Source organism: Nicotiana tabacum, chromosome 15 (genome assembly GCF_000715075.1).
Source record: "Nicotiana tabacum cultivar K326 chromosome 15, ASM71507v2, whole genome shotgun sequence".
In the NCBI taxonomy this organism is placed as follows: Eukaryota; Viridiplantae; Streptophyta; class Magnoliopsida; order Solanales; family Solanaceae; genus Nicotiana; species Nicotiana tabacum.
In genome coordinates, this window is record NC_134094.1 from 102,168,422 (window position 1) to 102,184,407 (window position 15,986).

Consider the following 15,986-nt stretch of genomic DNA (forward strand, 5'->3'; position numbering starts at 1 on the left):
CAATCATAATTTTTTTGTTCTTAATATTCATACCTAAAACATCTTGTTAGAGGTCAAAAAAAAATTTATATCTATTTCACCATAATTCTTTGCGATAAACAACATGTTATTGCAGTGCAAATATGTAGGTAGATGCAATACAGAGTTAACCTCACTAACTCTACAAGACATTAGAAGTATCGCACTAACTCCTATAAATGCCGGCATATAATGACTTAAGACATTAAATGTCAGAAATTTAGTGTTGAGATTACAATAGAATCTTTCTAAATTAATATTCCGTAAATACTCTCTAATATACTTCATTCAAGAGAAGATAAATTTTTTATTCATGTTTTACCTTTATTTTATTAACCAACATTTCTTGAATAAATAATAATCAATTGTAGCTTTTCAATATTCAATATTGGAATTCACAAAGAACTCTTCATTATCCCCGTTTGTTAAACACAAAAGTCCACTAAATAACTAAAGTTCAAGCTAGCAAGAACGTGAGTGTTGTAGTACCGGTTAACAACGCAAGAAACTAAAGTTCTTTTATCTCTAAAATTAGTAGGAAACATGGTTAACAACTTACGTAAAATTCAAAAGTTATTGTAGTAAAGGTATGGTAATTAAAATAAAAAATTAAAATTTTTGAAAAGAAAATATTGTATGCGTACAGCTGTTTATATTTGATTCTTCATGTGTCCTTTGTGATCCTGCTTCGAATGGTGTATTGTCTTTTCCAGGTGGTTCTGTTTTTAGATCAAACAAAATTTGATTTACCGAAGAAAGCTCATCTATTGAACCACTTGAATTAAAAGTGAGATCAGGAAATGAGTCTACAACAATATTAAGATCAGGTATATATTGTGTAACACCATAAGAATTATCAGGCTCAACAGGAATATTTAGATCTATTTGGTCCAATGAGATTTGATTATTATGTCGTGTATCCATTGTTGTTTGAACTCTCATTACAGTGAAGCATGTTTTATAGTGTAATGTTTTGGTGGGAAAATTTTAATTTCATATACTCCAAAAATTAAAATAATGTTTGCTTCCAAAAAATTGGGTGAAGGATTTTCTGAATGGTTTGGCTCCTAAATTTACTCAATTATTTGGCTCAAAAAAAATAATCAGGTTTTTAAACTAAAGAGATGGTCAGATGGATGTGTAAAATGTTGATATCTATAAAAATTAAATGTACTTGGAACTTCATAGTGGCTCTTATAAATACGTATGGGAATTTAGGTTCAATTATTGAGTATCAATTAATAGGGTTATTGTGATAAAATTATCATGTAAATCATTATTTCTTAAGGAGCGTGAAAGTCGAAACGTACCAAGTAAAAGTGAACGGAGGGAGTAATATTTTTCTCCGGTCCTGACTTGGGCCAGTAAAAAAAATCACCGATTTCGATAAGATAATATATTTTCGGAAGACCCCTATATAAATATATGGTCTCATTAATATTATAAATTAATAATTATTTAAAATTACAAAAATATCTAAGACAATTTAGTGAAATATGATTCTAGTATTTTTTTTTGTTTTTTCTTAAATTTAAATCTAGTTGAAGCTCATCTCTAACTTTTCTTATTGCATCCAAAAGTTCTTGTGTTGTCTTCTCGAACTGCACTAAACAATTGTGAAGAGTGTTAGACACGATAAGTGCTTTCTTATGCGTAACTGGCTCCAAAGGTATTGTATCGTATTCAACTTTATCATCAACATTGTTTTCTCCGATGGTATCCACAATTTCTTCTAAACTCTAGACCTCTGAACATGTATCATTTTAACCCGGATAATCCAATAGGCTATTGACATTCATTTTTATTGCGGTAACCGAGATCAATAATCATGACCTCAAGTTCATGAATTTCATTTTCACAAGTGGGTTCATTTAAATTCCTTGAGGCTTCATCCCCCGAACAAATTTTGCAGTGTCGAAAGCAATTTGCTATTGTGTCTTGCTGAACATTTGTCGTCCCAGCCGCAATCGCAAGATTGATAGCATCTGAAATATTAATCTTTTCCTGGATCAGTTTGTCCTAGCTTATAGCCTTCTAATATCCTACGATAAAATCTACTGCGATAATGCATCTTGAAAGATCTTATTATCCCAGCATGACAAGGTTAAATTTTTGATGTCATATTGGGTGGCAAGAAAAGAAATTCAATATTTTGTAGTCCTTCAATATTTCTTGGATGTGCTGGACGATTATCTACCACAAGAAAAATTCGTCTACCATGCATTTTGTGGTCAAACCAACGAATATATTCATAAAAAAAGCACACTTGTCATCCATGCTCTTTTGTTTGCACGATAGTGATAATTCAAGTTGTTCATGTTGACATTCTTGAAGCAACGTGACTTTGCATGTTTTTCAATAATCCATAATGGATTTTTTTAGATCCGTTCTCATTGCAACAAATAACAATCGTGAGCCTTTCTTTGTCCCGTTTTATTCCTTCAAGTGGTTTCGTAGAAAAAGAATGATCAGCTTGTAACTTGTAAAAAAAAATCAGTTTCATCCACATTAAAAATATCTCACTACTAAAAAATGGCATATTTGCGACTGAAAATTCCAGACCGAAAAAATTAATCGGATCTTTCCAACCGAATCAGTCGATAATTTCAAAAATAATATTTGTTATATTTTTTAAAATTCTTTCGACTACGTTTCCGGCAATATTGGTAGCAATATTTGGCGCAAAAATCCGGGATAAAAAATTCCGACAGATTAAGTCGGAAATTAAAAGTCAAACTTTTTGGTTTGACCATTTGCGATCGAAATGGACGCAAACTGGATTAAAAATTTGGTCAATTTATTTTATAAATTTGCGACTGAAACAATCGCTTCTTTTAAAACCCTAGCCCCGCCCCCATTTCTTTCTTCTCTCTTCTTCCTCCATTGAGATCCCCAAGTCCCCCCACCCCCACCTCCACCCCCACCCCAGCCGCTACTCGCCGGAAAAGGTACGTCGCTCTCTTCTCTCTTCTTCCCCAACCCTCCTTTTTGTTAAACCCATCCCCTATTCGCCTCCTCCCCTCACCATTACATTTTTCCCCTCTCCCCCTAACTGTCCCGACCCCCCTTCCCTCACCCCTACATTTCCCCCTTCTCCCCCTAACTGTCCCCACCCCCCTTCCCTCACTCGTACCCCTTCCCCTTAATTATTTTATTATTTTTTAATTTTATTTTTAAATAGTTTGATATGTGTATTATTTTAGATACTTTAGTATGTTACCTAATTGAATTAGTTCCCTAAGTTGTTTGACTTGTATTATTTTTTAAAATTATTTGATTGTATTTTAGAATCTTGTCTCTAGGTTTTAGATTCTTTTTAGTTCCTAATTGAATTAAATTTGAAACTATTTTAGATTTTTCATAGATGTTTATTTAGAATTGTCATAGATTTATTTTTAGAATTTCCATAGATGTATTAATATTTAAGCTTGAAACTAAATTCTCTTTTGAAATTGAGGTTAGTACCTATATGTGGTTTTAACAACTGTGAAGTTTATGTATATGTGGAATTGTTAACTTTAGAAAAGAATGATTTGAAATTGTATTAAGTAGTTATAATTTAAAGCCTTAGCTTTAAGTTTAAGAAGCTAAGCTTATTATTGCTTCCTAATTTAATAAATGGACTAATATTAAATTTAAAACTTAATAATTACTACATTAAAAAAATATAGATTTGATAAATTATTGGCCATGTGTGGACTTTAAGAACATATAAGAAGCTATTTAAATTTAATCTATATTTTGAGAGATTTATATAACATAGAATAGGGATAAATGTAAGATTTCGAGTGTTAATGAATTTTAATTTAAAAGAATATAATACTTTAAAAAATGAACCTTCGAATTGGTGTAACCTATTAATTACTTTAAATAAACTAAATAATTATAAATATCTTATAAATTTCAAGTTTTTTTGTTTGTGTAGCTGGAATTTATGCATAATAGGTGAATGTATAATAGAAATTATCCTAATCGTGCGGGGTTAAGGGATGAATTTAAAGAAGGGGTTGCTGGATTTATTGCTAAGGCAAGGACACTTGATGATTTTCGTATTGAAGGAACGATTATGTACCCTTGTGTGAAATGCAAAGTGTGTTAAGTTATTGGGAGAAGATGTTGTTATAGTCATCTTTTAAAAAGGGATTTATAAAAAAATATTTTGTGTGGACTGCTCATGGGGAGAATCTTGATAGTGTAAATGATGTTGATTTTTATAATTCTTTTGGTGGTGATGAGGGTAGTCCCGTAGTGGAGAATAATGTTAAAAATTCTAGATTCAATGACATGATGAGGGATACCTTTGAGATATTCCCTGGGGCTCAAGCTGAATCAAATGATGAGGTTAAGAAGTGTTACGACCCAAAATCTAACTAGTCGTGATGGCACCTAACCTCACCCGCTAGTTAAGCCAAATAACAACAATCTGATTCAATTAATATTTAACTGACTTTAATACACTCCCCAAGGACTGGTAGTACAAGTCATGAGCTTCTAAGATTAGAATTTACAAAAACTGGTGTGAAATAAAAATACGTCATTTGTCTGAAATATACATGAACAAATTTAAAAATTCAAAAGCTACCTAGAATAAGAGGCAGATGTGACTAGATCGTAGGTACATCTTCAGATCCACCTCCCGCCGTACGCAGCAACATCAAGGGAAATGTCACGACCCGAAATTCCCACCTTCGGACCGTGATGTCGCCTAACATTTCACTTGCTAGGCAAGCCAATGTTAGAATAATATTAACAAATTTTTAAATTATTAATAATCAAAGAAACAAATGCGGAAGCAAAGTTTGAAATATAGTGAATAATCCATAAAAATAACGGTGTCTAAATACCATCCCAAAATTGATGTCACAAGTGCACGAGCTTCTAGAATAAATACGAATAAAGGTCTGAATAAAATAAAGTTGTCTGGAAATAAATACACAGCTAAAGTAAAATAGACGGGGACTTTAGAACTGCGGATGCCATGCAGTTATACCTAAAGTCTCCTCTGGTAGCTGAAATCCGAGCAAGTCTATGGTACGCCATTGGGACCAACTCCGAAATTTGCACAAGAAGTGCATAGTGTAGTATCAGTACAACCGACCCAATGTACTGGTAAGTGATGAGCCTAACCTCGATGAAGTAGTGACGAGGCTAAGGTGGGTCACTTACATTAACCTGTACGCAATATTAGTAACAACAACAATAATAGAAATAATTCAGGTAACTCATTTATAATAATTGAAGCCAACTCAGCAGTCATAACCAATTATCATTTCCATCAATTCTGTTGCAGCGTGCAACTCGCTCTCATAATATATTCACATTCAATTCTGTTGCAGCATGCAACCCGCTCTCACAATATATTCACATTCAGTTCTGTTGCGGCGTGCAACCCGTTCCTCCAATATTTTCATTTTAATTAAGTATGTCATATATTTATTTCAATCAAGTATATATAGACTTTTTAATAAGTCTGTTGCGGCGTGCAATTTGATCCCCCAATATTGACTTTTAATAAGTCTGTTGCGACGTGCAACCCGATCCTCCAATATGGACTTTTTAATAAGTCTGTTGCGGCGCGCAACCCGATCCTCCAATATTGACTTTTTAATAAGTCTGTTGCGGCGTGCATCCCGTTCCTCCAATATGGACTTTTTATAAGTCTGTTGCGGCGTGCAACCCGATCCTCCAATATATCCATTTACCAATTCTTATAGAAGAAATTTCCCCAATAAATACAACAATTGATATAAAATTATAAGACAACAAGCATACAATAATTATGATTTAATTATGAAAAAAATAATGACATATAGCAAATTATTATGGAAATCAAGGAGAAAATAGGCAGTTTAATATTTAATATGCTAAATGTCAAATAACAATTAAAACAGATAATTCAAATAGCATGTAACAATTAATGCAGGAATTCAAGAATTAATATTTGACAAAGAATATGAGAGAAATAATTATTATAATAATTAATTTATGATTTAAAATAATTTATGATTTTTTTCAAGTAAGCAGGCAAACAATTAATTTGACGACGTATAGACACTCGTCACCTCGCCTATACGTCGTTCACATGCATTTCACATAACAAATAATTTAAGGGTTCTATTCCCTCAAGTCAAGGTTAACCACGACACTTACCTCGTTTTGCAAATTTCAATCAATTATTCAACCATAACTTTTCCTTTTAAATTTGTCTCTGAAAGCTTCAAATCTATTTACAAACAATTTGATATATTCAATACTAATCATAGGAATTAATTCCATATGAATTTACAAATTTTTCGGATAAAAATCCGAAATTCATTTAAATATTCGACAGTGGGATCCACTTCTCAAATCCTGGAAAAACTCGCGAAATCCGAATACCCGTTCCGATACGAGTTCAACCATACAAAAATTGTCCAATTCCGATATCAAATGGACCTTCGAATCTAAATTTCTCGTTTTTGGAAGATTTTAGAAAATTCTGATTTTTTTTCCATAAATTCACGGATTCATGATATAAACGAGTATGGAATTATGAAATATAATCAATATAGGATAAGGAACACTTACTCCAATATTTCCCGTAAAAATCGCCCAAACATTCGCATTAACCGAGCTCAAAATGACCAAAATGAGTAAACATGTCGGACTCTTCGATATATACACTGCCCAGGCATTTTCGCACCTGCGGTGCCTTGGCTCGCACATGTGAGCTCGCATCTGCGAGAAAAATCTCGCATCTGCAAAATAGGGCTGCCAGGCGAGGCCTCGCAGCTGCGGAGGAAAAATGCGCACCTGCGCTGCCTTCGCTTCTGCGATCATTTGATCCTCTTCTGCGGATGCGTGCAGGTTTCCGCACCTGCGGACTTTTGCCCAGACACACTCGAGTGCATCTGCGTTCGAAGGCTCCCTTCTGCGAGCTCGCACGTGCGAGAAAAATCCACAGGTGCGATTACTGCAGAAGGAAAAATACAGATTTTGCTTAAGTCCAGTTCTTGATCCGATTTCAATCCGTATCACTCTCGGGGTACTCGGGACCCCGTACGAATATACCAACAAGTCCAATAACATAATACGGACTTACTCAGGGTCTCGTATCACGTCAAACAACGCTGAAATTACAATTCACACCCCGATTCAAACTTTGAGTTTTAAACTTTCAATTTGCAAATCTCGTGCCAAAACATATTAAATGAATCCGGAATGACTTCAAATTTGGCACACAAGTCATAAATGACATAATAGAGCTGTTCAAATTTCCAGAATCGGATTCCGTCTCCGATATCAAAAAGTCAACCCCGTGGTCAAACTTGGAAATCTTTAGCCTTTAAATTGCTAGTTCCATTAAATGGTCATAACTTGAGCTAGGGACCTCCAAATTAAATTTCGGGCATACGCCCAAGTCCCAAATCACGATACGGAACTACCGAAACTGTTAAAATACTGATCCGGGTCCGTTTGCTAAAAATATTGACCAAAATTGACTCACTTGAGTTTTAAAACTCTATTTCATATTTTAATTCATTTTTCACTTGAAAACTTTTCAAGAATTTTTACGGACTGTGCACGCAAGTCGAGGAATGATAAATGGTGCTTTTCGAGGTCTTAAAGCATAAAATTACTTATTAAATTTAAAGATGACATTTTGGGTCATCACATTCTCCACCTCTAAAATAAACGTTCTTCCTCGAATGGAGTTAGAAAAAGTACTTGAGCTGGAGAAAAGGTGTGGATATTTACTCCGCATATCCGACTAGGACTCCCAGGTAGATGCCTCTACTAGCTAACCTCTCCATTGCACCCGGACTGAAGGATAACTCTTAGACCTCAACTGTCGGACCTTCCGGGCTAGAATAGCCACCGGCTCTTCCTCATAAGTCAAATCTTTGTCCAATTGGACTGAGCTGAAATCTAACACATGGGACAGATCACCATGATATTTCAGGAGCATAGACACATGGAACACCGGATGAACCGCTGATAAACTAGGTGGTAATGCAAGCCTGTAGGCTACTTCACCCACCCTTTCAAGAATTTCAAAGGGTCTGATATACCTAGGGCTCAACTTGCCCTTCTTTCCGAACCTCATTACACCTTTCATAGGTGAAACCCGGAGCAATATTTTTTCTCCAACCATGAATGCAATATCACGAACTTTACGGTCGGCATAACTCTTTTTCCTAGACTGAGCTGTGCGAAGTCGATCCTGAATAATCTTGACCTTATACAAGGCATCCTGTACTAAATCGGTACCCAACAACCAAGCCTCTCCCGATTCAAACCAACCAACTGCGATCGGCATCGCCTTCCGTATAATGCCTTATATGGAGCCATCTGAATGCTCGACTGGTAGCTATTATTATAAGCAAACTCCACAAGTGGCAAGAAATGATCCCAAGAACCTCCAAAGTCTATAACACAAGCGCAGAGTATATCTTCCAATATCTGAATAGTGCGCTCTGACTGTCCGTCTGTATGTGGATGAAAGGTTGTGCTCAACTCCATCCGCGTGCCTAACTCACGCTGTACAGCCCTCCAGAAATGTGAGGTAAACTGCATATCTCGATCTGAAATAATAGACACGGGCACACCGTGAAGGCGGACAATCTCACGAATGTAAATTTTAGCTAACCTCTCTGAAGAATAGGTAACTACCACTGGAATGAAATGTGCTGACTTGGTCAACCTGTCCACAATGACCCAAACTGCGTCAAATTTTCTCTGCATCCTTGGGAGCCCAACAACAAAATCCATAGTGATACACTCCCACTTTCACTCGGGACTTTCTAACTTCTGAAGCAAACTACCAGGTCTCTGATGCTCGTACTTAACTTGCTGACAATTCAGACACCGAGCTACATATGCAACTATATCCTTTTTCATTCTCCTCCACCAATAATGTTGCCGCAAATCTTGATACATTTTAGCGGTACCCTGATGAATAGAATACCTGGAACTATGTGCCTCTTCAAGAATTAATTCACGAAGCCCATCCACATTAGGCACACAAATATGGCCCTGGATTCGCAGAACTCCATCTTCCCCTACAGTAACCTGTTTGGCATCACCGTGCCACACCGTGTCCTTAAGGACATGTAAATGAGGATCATCATACTGCCTCTCTCTGATGCGCTCATATAAAGAAGTCCGAGCGGCTCTGCAAGCTAGAACCTGACTGGGTTCTGAAACATCTAACCTCATGAACTGATTAGCCAAAGTCTGAACATCTGCAACTAATGGCCTCTCACCAACCGGAATATATGCAAGACTGCCCATACTCACAGCCTTTCTACTCAAAGAATCGGTCGCCACATTGGCCTTTCCGGGGTGATACAAAATGGTGATATCATAGTCTTTCAACAACTCCAACCATCTTATCTGCCTCAAATTAAGATCCTTTTGCTTGAACAGATACCGAAGGCTATGATCATCAGTAAATATCTCACACGAGACACCGTAGAGGTAATGCCTCCAAATCTTCAGCGCATGAACAATGGCTGCCAATTCTAAGTCATGAACATGATAATTCTTCTCGTGAACTTTCAACTGTCGCGACACATATGCAATTACCTTGCCATCTTGCATTAATACCGCACTAAGCCCAATGTGAGATGCGTCACAATATACCGTATACGATCCTGAACCTGTGGGTAATACCAACACTGGCGTCGTAGTCAAAGCGGGCTTGAGCTTCTAAAAGCTCATCTCACACTCGTCTGACCATCTAAATGGGATACCTTTTTGGGTCAATCTGGTCAATGGGCTTACTATAGATGAAAACCCTTCCACGAACCGATGATAATAACCTGCTAAACCCAGAAAACTCCGGATCTCTGTAACTGAAGTAGGTCTAGGCCAATTCTGAACAGCCTCAATCTTCTTAGGATCCACCTTTATGCCTTCTGCCAATACAACATGCCCCCCAAAAAAGCAACTGAGTCTAACCAAAACTCACATTTTGAAAACTTGGCATATAATTGATTATTCGTCAAGGTGTGAAGCACACTTCAAAGATGTTGCTCATGTTCCTCTCGACTGCTGGAGTAAATCAATATATCATCAATGAATACAACCATAAAAGAATCCAAATAAGGCTTGAACACTCGATTCATCAAATCCATGAATGTTGCTGGGGCATTTGTCAACCCAAATGACATCACTAGGAATTCGTAATGCCCATATCGAGTTCGAAAAGCTATTTTAGGGACATCAGATGCCCTAATCTTCAACTGATGGTAACCAGACCTCAAATCGATCTTCGAAAATACCTTGGCACCCTGAAGCTGATCAAATAAGTCATCAATTCTTGGCAGCGGATATTTGTTTTTGATAGTGGCTTTGTTCAACTGTCGATAATCTATACATATCCGCATAGAGCCATCTTTTTTCTTTACAAATAATACTGGTGCACCCCAGGGCGAGACACTGGGTCTAATGAATCCCTGATCAAGCAAGTCTTGTAACTGCTCTTTTAATTCTTTCAACTCTGGCGGGGCCATACGGTATGGTGGAATAGAAATGGGCTGAGTGCCCGGAGCCAAATCAATACAGAAGTCAATATCTCTGTCGGGTGGAATCCCTGGCAAATTTGTAGGAAATACTTCTGGAAAGTCACGAACAACTGGTACTGAGTCCATAGAAGGAACATCCGTACTGGGATCGCGAATATAGGCCAAATAGGCTAGACACCCTTTCTCTACCATACGCCGAGCTTTCATATAAGAAATAACCCTGCTGGAAGAATGACCAGGAGTTCCTTTCCACTCTAACTGAGTTAACCCCGGCATAGCTAGGGTCACTATCTTGGCATGACAATCCAATATACCATGGTAAGGGGACATCCAATCCATACACAAGAGGACATCAAAATCTACCATATCAAGAAGTAGAATGTCGACACTAGTCTCAAGAATACCAATAGTAACCACACACGAATGATAGACATGATCTACTACAGCAGAGTATCCCACCGGTGTAGATACACATAGAGGCACTCAGAGAATCATAAGGCACAACCGAATATGAAGCAAAATATGAGGACACATAGGAATAAGTAGATCCTGGATCAAATAGAACTGAAGCATCTCTATGGCAAACTGGAATAATACCTGTGATCACAGCATCAGATGACTTGGCCTTAGGCCTAGCTAGAAAAGCATAAAATTGTGGTTGGGCCCCACCACTCTGAACTGCGTCCCTAGGACGGCCTCTGACTGGTTGGCCTCCACCTCTAACGATCTGACCTCCACCTCTAATGGCCTGACCTCTGCCTCTAGCTGCTTGACCCCTACCTCTAGCTGGCTGAGCAGGCGGTGAAGCAACCAGTGCTGGTATGATAACACAAGAATCTTGCTGAGATTTGTTACTCGCCAATCTAGGGCAATACCTCCTGATATGACCAATGTTCCCACACTCATAACACCTATCCTGATGCCGTGGCTGCTGAAGCTGAAGCTGGCCCAAATGGGTCGGATAACCGCTGTAGTAACTCTGGAGTGGTGCTGCACTGATAGGAGCTGAATGTGCACTGAATATTGGCTGCCCAGAGTAAGGCATAATAGGACCGTGACTCCCTGAAGCACCGAGAGATACATGAAGTGCTGAATGAAACGGTCTGGGAGGATGACCCCTACCAAAATTACCTCTGCCTCTAGACGAGGTACCACTGAAACCACCGAACTGACGAGGCCTCTTATCGGACCTCTACCCTCTCTCTTGTGCAAGAACCATCTCGATCCTCCTTGCGACATTTGCAGCCACCTGAAAAGAAATCTCACTTTCGGTCTCCTTGGCCATCCTCACTCTCTCTCCCTCCATAGGTAGTAAAAAGAGAGCATGACGGGCCAAATCCACAAAACGGAACTCATACTAAGTAACAGTCATACTGCCCTATTGTAGACGCTCAAATTGCTTGCGGAATTCCTCTCTTAGTGTGATAGGGAGGAACTTCTCCAGAAATAGCTGAGAGAACTGCTCCTAGGTAAGTGCAATGTATAATCTCTCCACCACCTCTTGGCGAAACCCGTCATCTGAAATACAACAAAATCAACCCCATTGGTCTCAACTATACCCATGTTCCGCAGCACCTCGTGGCAGCGTTCAAGATAATACTGTGGGTCCTCAAAAGGTGTACCACTGAAGTGAATTGGAAAGAGCTTGGTGAACTTATCCAGTCTCAATAAGGCCTCAAAAGACATGGCGGGCCTATCATCGGTCTGTGCCGCAATAACTGGCTGAACTACCCCAACTGGCAAGGCTGCTGGAGCCTGATTCTGGGGAGCCATCTGCTCCGGAGCAGGAGTAGTGGGAGTTTGTGCTCCTCCCCCAGCCTGTGAGACGGCTGGTGCCACTGGAAATGTACCATTCTGGGCCACACCCTCCATAAGACTCATCAATCGGACTAGAACGTCCTGAAGCACTGGAGTGGCTATGAATCCTTCCGAGACCTGAACTAGTCCAGCTGGTACATTCTGAACTGGAACCTCCTCCTGAAGGTCCACTTGAGGTTCTATAACAGGTGCAGCTACTCGAGCTCTGAACTGAGCTCTACCTTGGCCCCTGCCTCGGCCTCTAGCACGACCTCGACCTCGACCTCTACCCCTGGCCATAGTTGCCACCGGGGGTTCTGGTCCCAGCTAATCGTTAGATGTATTACGTGTTCTCACCATCTACGAGAAAATAAGAGTAGAATGGTTCAATCATCGATGATAGAATAAAAACGCATGACAGATTAAGAAAGAAGTGATTTTGTTCCTAAACTTCATAGCCTCTGAGAGATAAGTACAGACGTCTCCGTACCAATCCTTCAGACTCTACTAAGCTTGCTCGTGACTCGTGAGACCTATGTAACCTAGTGCTCTGATACCAACTGTCACGACCCGAAATTCTCACCTTCGGACCGTGATGGCACCTAATATTTCACTTGCTAGGCAAGTCAACGTTAGAATAATATTAACTAATTTTTAAATTATTAATCATCAAAGAAACAAATGCGGAAGCAAAGTTTGAAATATAGTGAATAATCCATAAAAATAACGGTGTCTAAATACCGTTCCAGAATTGGTGTCACAAGTGCACGAGCTTCTAGAATAAATACGAATAAAGGTTTGAATAAAATAAAGCTGTCTGGAAATAAACACACAGCTAAAGTAAAATAGATGGGGACTTCAGAACTGCGGACGCCATGCAGTTATACCTCAAGTCTCCTCTGGTAGCTGAAATCCGAGTAAGTCTATGGTACGCCGCTGGGACCAACTCCGATATCTGCACAAGAAGTGCAGAGTGTAGTATCAGTACATCCGACCCCATGTACTGATAAGTGCTGAGCCTAACCTCGACGAAGTAGTGATGAGGCTAAGGCGAGTCACTTATATTAACCTGTACGCAATATTAGTAACAATAACAATAATAGAAATAATTTAGGTAACTCATTTATAATAATTGAAGCCAACTCAGCAGTCATAACCAATTATCATTTCCATCAATTCTGTTGCAGCGTGTAACCCGCTCTCATAATATATTCACATTCAATTCTGTTGCAGCGTCTCCAATATATTCATTTTAATCAAGTCTGTCATATATTTATTTCAATCAAGTATATATAGACTTTTTAATAAGTCTGTTGCAGCGTACAATCCGATCCCCCAATATTGACTTTTAATAAGTTTGTTGCGGCGTGCAACCCGATACTCCAATATGGACTTTTTAATAAGTATGTTGCGGTGTGTAACCCGATCCTCTAATATTAAATTTTCAATAAGTCTGTTGCGGCGTGCAACCCGTTCCTCCAATATGGACTTTTAATAAGTCTGTTGCGGCGTGCAACCCGATCCTCCAATATTGACTTTTTAATAAGTCTGTTGCGGCGTGCAACCCGTTCCTCCAATATGGACTTTTAATAAGTCTATTACGGCGTGCAACCCGATCCTCCAATATATCCATTTACCAATTCTCATAGAAGAAATTTTCCCAATAAATGCAACAATTGATATAAAATTATAAGACAACAAGCATACAATAATTATGATTTAATTATGAAACAAACAATGGCAAATAGCAAATTATTATGGAAATCAGGGAGAAAATAGGCAGTTTAATATTTAATATGCTAAATGTCAAATAATAATTAAAATACATAATTCAAATAACATGTAAAAATTAATGCAGGAATTCAAGAATTAATATTTGACAAAGAATATGAGAGAAATAATTATTATAATAGTTAATTTATGATTTAAAATAATTTATGATTTTTTTCAAGTAAGCAGAGAAATAATTAATTTGACGACGTATAGACACTCGTCACCTCGCCTATACATCGTTCACATGCATTTCACATAACAAATAATTTAAGGGTTCTATTCCCTCAAGTCAAGGTTAACCACGACACTTACCTCGCTTTGCAAATTCCAATCAATTATTCATCCACAACTTTTCCTTTTAAATTTGTCTCTGAAAGTTTCAAATCTATTCACAAACAATTTGATATATTCAATACTAATCATAGGAATTAATTCCATATGAATTTACAATTTTTTCGAATAAAAATCCAAAATTCATTTAAATTTTTGATAGTGGGACCCACGTCTCAAATCCTGGCAAAATCGTGAAATCTGAACACTCATTCCGATACGAGTTCAACCATACAAAAATTGTCCAATTCCGATATCAAATGGACCTTCAAATCTAAATTTCTCGTTTTTGGAAGATTTTAGAAAATTCTGATTTTTCTTTCATAAATTCACGGATTCATGATATAAATGAGTATGGAATTATGAAATATAATCAATATAGGATAAGTAACACTTACTCCAATGTTTCCCGTGAAAATCGCCCAAAGATTCGCATTAACCGAGCTCAAAATGACCAAAATGAGTAAAACTGTTAGACTCTTCAATATATACACTGCCCAGGCATTTTCGCACCTGCGGTGCCAGGGCACGCACATGCGAGCTCGCATCTGCGAAATGGGGCTGCCAGGCGAGGCCTTGCACCTGCGGAGGAACAATGCGCACCTGCATTGCCTTCGCTTCTTCGATCATTTGGTCCGCACCTGCGGACTTTTGCCCAGCCACGCCCGGGCGCATCTGCGATCGAAGGCTCGCTTTTGCGAGCTCGTACCTGCGAGAAAAATCCGCAGGTGCGATTACAGCAAAAGGAAAAATACAGATTTTGCTTAAGTCTAGTTCTTGATCCGATTTCAATCCGTATCACTCTCGGGGTACTCGGGACCCCGTACGAATATACCAACAAGTCCAATAACATAATACGGACTTACTCGGGGTCTCGTATCATGCCAAACAACGCTGAAATTACAATTCACACCCCGATTCATACTTTGAGTTTTAAACTTTCAATTTGCAAATCTCATGCCAAAACATATTAAATGAATCCGGAATGACTTCAAATTTGGCACATAAGTCATAAATGACATAACGGAGATGTTCAAATTTCCAGAATCGGATTCCGTCTCTGATATCAAAAAGTCAACCCCGTGGTCAAACTTGGAAATCTTTAGCCTTTAAATTGCTAGTTCCGTTAAATGGTCATAACTTGAGCTAGGGACCTCCAAATTAAATTCCGGGAATACACCCAAGTTCCAAATTACGATATGGAGCTACCAGAACGTTCAAAACACTAATTCGGGTCCGTTTAGTAAATGTGTTGACCAAAGTCAACTCACTTGAGTTTTAAAGCTCTATTTCACATTTTAATTCATTTTTCACATGAAAACTTTCCGAAAAATTTTACGGACTGTGCACGCAAGTTGGGGAATGATAAATAGTGCTTTTCGAGGTCTTAGAGCACAGAATTACTTATTACATTTAAAGATGACATTTTGGATCATCACAGGAAAGTGCACAGTTAGCCACTAATTAGAGATGTCTTTACTGTTTAGCCATTGTTTAAAATGTATTTACTCTTTAGCCAGTGCTTAGTAAATTTTTACCCGCCCGAACGAAAATACCAGT